Source organism: Giraffa tippelskirchi, chromosome 3 (assembly GCF_054371585.1).
Source record: "Giraffa tippelskirchi isolate mGirTip1 chromosome 3, T2T-mGirTip1v1.2.pri, whole genome shotgun sequence".
In the NCBI taxonomy this organism is placed as follows: domain Eukaryota; kingdom Metazoa; phylum Chordata; class Mammalia; order Artiodactyla; family Giraffidae; genus Giraffa; species Giraffa tippelskirchi.
The window spans coordinates 178,722,205-178,729,281 of record NC_137277.1 but is presented as its reverse complement, the minus strand read 5'-3'; the positions used below and the strand labels follow the sequence as shown (position 1 = coordinate 178,729,281).

The window sequence follows — 7,077 nt, the reverse complement described above, 5'->3', positions numbered from 1 at the left end:
GACGTCACACGTCCGCGGGGGGCGGAGCTTCCAGGCGACAAACCTGCCTCCTCTGAGCCTGGGGGCGGGCCCTATTCTGATTGGATGTATGAGACTGGTCATCCTGGACGCAGGGGTCTGCGGAACTGACGCTCGAGGGCGGAGGTTTGGTGCCTCATAGAGGTCCGAGAAGCTGAGGATCTGGTGACGGATTCCGGAAAACTTGTTTGCTGTGCTGGCGCAGCTGTTCCTCCCTTTCTTGCTCTAGAGTAGGTCCCGGGGCTGGTCGGCCTGGGTATTTAGAGAGAAACTTGGGGCAGGTGTTGCCGCGGTGGCCATGTTTTAACCTGGCACATAGGACGCACGATAGTGGCGTAATTGCTGTCCTCAGTCCAAGTTTCCACCAGGGGAAGGCCCGGGCGGTTACCCTGACAACGGGGAACAGAGGCATCCTGGGAAGGACAGAGGCTAGGGCTTGAAGTACTTCGTTCTAACGTCAGGATACCATAGGTCAGTAACTTTGGAGTGGGATCTATGGTATTTGGACAGGAAAATTCCAAGCCGTCAGAATGGGAGGAAAATTAGACTATCTAGGGTCTCTTCCGGCTTTACTTTTACCACCAGGTACATCCACAGCTGAGCCTTGTTTCTACTTTGGCCCAGCCTTTTCATTTGTTCAGGCTTTCCTGGTGGCTTAAAGGGTTAAGAATCTGCCTGCAATGCAGGAGACATGGGTTCTACCCCTGGGTAAGGAAATGACTACACCCACTCCAGTATTCTTGCCTGGAGAATCCCATGGACAGTGGAGCCTGGTGGGCTACAGTCCTTAGGGTCGCAAAGAGTCGAACAGGGACTGAGCAACACTTTCTTTCATTCGCTCTGGAGCTATTTTTCCTCTCTTCCCCTGTAGGGTATTGGACAACTACCTGCCTGGGGGCTTATCTTTCGGTATCCTATCTTTTTTTTCATATTGTTCATGGGGTTCTTCAGGCAGAACTACTGAAGTGATTGCTATTTCCTTCACCAGTGGACCACATTTTGTCAGAACTCTCCAACGTGACCCATCTGTTTTGGGTGTCCTTGCACGGCATGGCTCATAGTTTCATTGAGTTACACAAGGCTGACTTGTTTCATAAATGGGGAAATAGGCCCAATGACTTGCTCTAGATCACTATGGCTTAGGGGCATAGTGTAGCCTAGAACTGGGATCAATGGATGCCCCAGGTCTCATCAGGGAAGTCTTGAGAACTGATCCCCATTGTAAGTAAAGTCTTGATCATTAAGAGGTGTCAACTACAAATTGGCACTTGCCAAGAGCTTTTGCTAGGGACTGAACTGCACCAACAAGGGCCCTTGCCGTCTGCCTGTGCTACAGCAGCTGCTGATCTTCCAACACTCCCTGAAGGGAATTCGGGGTGGAGAGGGAGGCACTCTGTGCTCCAGGGAAACTGATGAATCAAGTCTTTAGACAGTTAGATATTTTCAGAAACTGATTTTATGATCCCAATCCTTGCATCTCCTCATATCTAGAAAAGCACTAAATCCCTTGATGGTGACATCAGTTCCTCATGATTAGCAGAAAACCTTTTGTGAAGTAAACTCACAATTGCGTTGAACTTCCCCTTTACCACAATGTTATATATTGACCTTCCCTCACTGCCTCTGGAGCAGCCTTTCAGAGCTATCTGAGGTACTCCCTCCTAGGCTGCAGTCCTCATTTTGCCCCCAAATAAAACTTGACTCACAACTCTAAACATTTTTTTAGTAGACAAAGACCTCACAGTCATGTATTTGCTTCTTTGTGGTTTAGGTTCTCCACTTGTTTGCATGCTTATTTGATTAATTTGTTAGTCCTGTGTGGCACAGGTTATGTCGGATTTTGCTTGTCATTGTATCTCCAGAACCTGTATTTTTAAAAATAATTAATAGTGTTACGAGGTGTTGTCACTTTTGGCCATCTAGCCATTGTCATCTGCAAATTGGCACTTGCCATCTGTCTCTACAAAGGATCAAATTATGAGCCACTGTTGCTGCTGACCTTCAACACCCCCTGAAAGGAGTTCAGCGTGGAGATTAGGAATGAGGCATTCTGTGCTCTGGGGAAAACTGGCAGAATAGGTCTTCAATTAGTTAGGTATTTTCAGGAGACAATGTTATGAGCCCCTTTCTTCCATCGCCTCGTACCTAGAGAAGAACTAAAATCCTCCATGGTGACATCTGCTTCTCATCACTGGCAGACACATTCTGCAAAAAAATATGGGCTGATTTCATGTACTCCTCTTTCACCAAAATCACATATACTGACCTTCCTCCTACCACTTCGAGCAGTTTCTCAGAAATATCTGAAATGCTTTCTCCCAGACTATCGTACTCATTTTGCCCCAAATAAAACAACTCACAGCGCTCAGGTTGTGCTTTTTTTTTTTTTTTTTTCAGTCGACAGCCAGCACTTTCCAAAATCACAGTGCTGATCATGCTTCTTGCCCACTGGTGAACCTACAATGGCTTGTCTTCATCTACATCTACAAAATAAGGTCCAGCCTCTTCATTGCAGCACACCAGACCCTTCACAATTTGGCCCAGCCTCACCTTTTCATCTTATGTCTTACAGCCCCCGTTTTTCTGCTGTTCTGTACTCCTATGTTCAGTTCCACCATTCAGCCCCCTTTCTTTGGAATGGGGAATCTTGATTTTACCACTTTATGGCCTCAGGCAAGTCATTTAATTTCTGAGTCTCATTTTCCTCCGCTGTCAGAAACCAGTATATAAAGAGATCTGAAAAAAATGAGTTTATGGCACCTATTCACGCTCAGACTTGTGTTCAGACCACTCCTTTCACCCAATGAGCAGCCCTCCCAAGTCTGGTCCTTCAAAGTTCAGTTCCAGGGACTTCCCTGGTGGTCCAGTGGTTAAGAATCCACCTTCTGATGCAGGAGACGCAGGTCTCATCCCTGGTCGGGGAACGAAGGTCCCACACACCTCATGGGGTAACTAAGGCAGCGGTCAGCAACTACTAAGCCCACATGCCACGACTAAGACCTGACACAGTCAATTAAATAAGTAAATTAAAAAAAAAATTCCAATCCCATCCTCCACCTAACCCTCCCACATCCCCACCAGCTCCAGAGTTACCCACGCTCTTGCCTGCCTCCCTTTGCACTTGGTACTGTCACTGCACTGTATTCTAGCCTACCTGCTTCAGAGTTCTCTTTAATAATTTTTCCCAAACTCATTCCTCCCCTTCATCTCTGAAAATCCACCCAGTCTCTCAGGCCTGAAACCGAGGATCATTCTTGTGCGACCTCTGTTTCTCCACACACTCTCCCACTTCCATGTGCTCTAGCTCAAAAATAGACTAAGTTGGCACATTCACCCTAGTCTGAGACACCATCATCTGTGGCCTGGGCCATGACCATAGCTTCCTGATCAACGTCCCTGCTTTCACTCCTTCCTCCACGTTCTATTTTTCACAGGGCAGCCGGAATGATTGTCTTAAATGTAAATAAGATCATGTCATTCATTCCTGGGCTTAAATTCCTCCAGAGGCTTCCAATAACTCTTACAGGAACATCTAAACTCGTCCTGATAGCATTTATGGCCCTCTGTAACCAAGACCCTGCCTGCATCTTCAGCCCCTCTTCCCACCACTGTGGTCCTCAGGTCACTCCCACCTGTGCTGGCCTGGTCTCCACCCCTGAAACGTACCAAGCTCATTCCCACCTCTAGATTTTGGATTAGCAGTTCCTTCTGCCTGGAATGCCCTTCCACTGGCTCTTCACTGGCTAGCTTCTCCTTGCCATCCGGGTCTCAGTTCAAATCGCACTTCCTTGGGTGGTGGGGGTGGGGACATTGACACCAGATCTAAAGTAGCATTGGGGGCTTCCCTGGTGGTCCAGTGGCTAAGAATCTGTCTGCCAGTGCAAGGAACAAGGATTCGATTCCCCACTCTGGGGAGATACCACGTGCTGTGGAGAAACTAAGCCTGTGCCCCACAACTACTGAGCGAGCCCTCCAGAGCCCATGAGCCACAACTGCTGAAGCCCATGTGCTTAGAAGCTGTGCTCCGCAACAGAAGCCCCTGCAATGAGAAGCCCGTGCACCACAACTGGAGAGTAGCCCCCACTCACTGCAACTAGAGAAAGCCTGTGTACAGCAATGAAGACCCAGCACAGCCAATAAATAAATAAGTCTTAAAAAAAAAAGTAGTATTGCCCCCCCACATACATTCTAGTCATCTATAATACCACTATGTCTTATTTTTTCATAACACTTGTCACTACTTGAATTGTCCTCTTTAAAGTTTACATGTATACTGTAGGACTGTCCTTTTCCTTATTCACTCTTCTATCCCCAATGCCTAGAGTAGTGCCTGGGATGGGTTCAATGACTATTAATAATTAGTAGTAGTAGTAGTAGTATCCTGTACTGTTGCTACATGTCCAACGTTGTGCTAAGTACAATGTGCTAAGTACATTGCTAAATACAATGTATTTTCACCACAATCCTTTGACATACTGTTACCCTTCTATAATGAGGAGCTGAGGCTGAGAGCCGGAGAAGGCAATGGCACCCCACTCCAGTACTCTTGCCTGGAAAATCCCATGGACGGAGGAGCCTGGTAGGCTGCAGTCCATGGGGTCGCAAAGAGTTGGACACGACCGAGCGACTTAACAGCAGCAGCAGAGGCTGAGAGCAGCTAAGTTACTTCCCAACTATCAAAAGGAAATGGAGAAGGCAGATTTGAAGCCAGGTCTGCAAACTTAACTCATCAGTACTTAGTAGTTAGTTGGTCTTCTTTGCCTTTGTAAATCAGCACCGCCCCCACCCATCCACCCACATGCACAGCCCCAAACAATTAGTGGAGTCGAACTGCAAAATCTCCAAAAAAAGGAAGCCCTGCAGTCTGGGCTGAAGGTCAAGGGAGAGAGAACAGTGACACCTGGCCTGCAAATTGGAGCAGTGTGAGATGCACTCATTTTGTTCCACAAGCATAACAACCTGTTGCGCTCTCACCACTTGTCAGGCTCTGTTCTAGGCACTGAGGATTAAGCTATGAGAATTTCACACCCCAGCTCCCTCTCCCCAGCAAAGGGCTCATAGGAGGATGTTCTATTGGATGTCTGTGCTATCTGGGGGCAAGGGTATCTAAATCATCTCTCAGGCAGTCGGAGACCAGCCAAAGCCAAGTCCAGGGCTATGCCTCTGAGGACCTGGAGCAGGCCCAGGTGTGTTTATTTTGGAGAGGGCTGGGTAAAATGGAAGTCAGGAGCTTCCAAAGACTGAAAAACAATCAACTCGTTTCCAAAACCTCAGCTACCTGAGGCAGACAGAGGTGGGTGGAGAAGTTCCTGTTTTTGTTTCAGCTTTAGCCAAAGTGGGAAACTTGGATTCCAGCCCTTTTTTAGAGCACAGAGTACTTTCCTGAGTTCATGGAAGCCCCATGATTCACCCATGAGAGGTGAGGCAGAGCTTGGTAATGGAAGGACCATCCACGAAAATATCACCATCCCTGGAGACACATCATTCCCTCTAGACATCCATCCTGGTTCAACACCAAGCTCCAGTATTGCTTACTGAGAAGGAATACCAATACCCACTTAATTATTATGGAATTAATTCTCTTTGATTCTGACTAGATTCAGTTCCAAAATTTAAATTCCAGTTGCATGCCTTGGAGCAGAGGGTGATTTGTAGCTTTCCGCAGAACCAACAGAAAAATTAGAACAGCAGACATGGCAATTTGGCCACACACCCCTTTCATTATGAGATCATATGGAGGCTACATTGATACGTTCTATTCCCATAAACTATTCAGGACAGTCTCGGAGGGGGTTAATGGACCACATGTGAAGAGTCTAAACAGATTCTGTTAAATTCGGGTGACAACGGAAAATATTATGACAGAAAAGAAGATTTCAGTTCCAGAAGACATCAGATTTGAGGATTTTTCTCTGCAGAATAAACAGGCAGCAAGCAGCCTTTTCTCCCTCTCACTCAAATTTGAGAGAGGTTCTCAAATTAAGGATTCCTTGTTAGCAAACCTGACTCAACACAGCCTCACATGAAACCCTGGCTCCCCATTGTCTTCCTCCTTCCGTCACACTCCACGGTCCAACCACATGCCCTGTCTCTCATCACTCAGCGTGCCGCCCTCGGTCACCTATGGACCTTGGCACACGACATTCCCTCTGCCTACATTGATCTCTGTCTAGACCGGGTTAGGTCTCTCAGATCTGTGCTCCCCGGCGCCTGGTACTGCCCCATCACCCCATGTTATTGTAGCTGTTTAACTCTGCTGTCCCCGCCTAGACACTGTGGGGGCACGGCCCTATCTGTCTAGGTTGCCTCTGAATCCCCAGAGCCTGGTTCTGTCCCCGGCACAAAACAGAAAGTGGAAATGGACTCATCAATTGCCAGTCCGAATGATCTGTGTGTTGCCTTCAAAGCCTAAAATAAATACACTAAGAAATGAAGACAGGCACAAATGTGAGTGAGCTCCCTAAAAGGAGGGGAAGGTGCACGCCGCTCCTGCCTTTCCCTAAAAGCTTACCCAGCTCCTACTTATGAGCAAAATCCATGGATTTTTTTTGTTTTTTTTGCTGACCACAGTAACAGAAGAGACTATAAAATTCAGCTTCCCGTCTGGTTCTTCATGGTCCAAGAAAACAGCAATTTCCAATTCCAGGGAGATAAGCACTCAAATCATGAAAGCTTAAACCTAGCCTGTTGTAGGATGCCCCGGAGAGTAGTATGAATTTGACTCGAGGAGAAAAGAGAAGAAAGCGACATTTACTCTGTAAGTATCCATTCCCTGGTGGTTCTCAGAGGGGATGGGTTTGATGTTTCCTCATAGCGGTTCCCCCTTTCTGGCCTTCAAAGCCAACCTGCTCAATTCAACAGCTGGTCCTTGCTTCTCTTTCTTTCTACTCGTGCCAACGTGCTCCTTATCATGAAGCCCATCATCAGTGAGTGCTTCACAGATTGGGTTGAAAAGAAGCTGGCCTTCAGATGGGAGCACTTTAACATCTGTCCTCGTCCACTGTCAAAAACTGGCTGCGACTTCCGCGTGAAGAGGATGAGTTTGCTTTTTCATGTTTT

The 7,077-nt window shown here is 47.2% G+C and overlaps 1 long non-coding RNA gene across 1 annotated transcript; it reads left to right on the top strand.

The window, feature by feature from the left end:
- Window positions 1-158: 158 nt before the first annotated feature.
- Window positions 159-3,056, top strand: LOC145543689 (uncharacterized). The gene is made up of 2 exons (XR_014080966.1): window positions 159-489; window positions 2,416-3,056. It is a non-coding gene; the product is annotated as an uncharacterized LOC145543689 (long non-coding RNA).
- The last annotated feature ends 4,021 nt before the right edge of the window (window positions 3,057-7,077 follow it).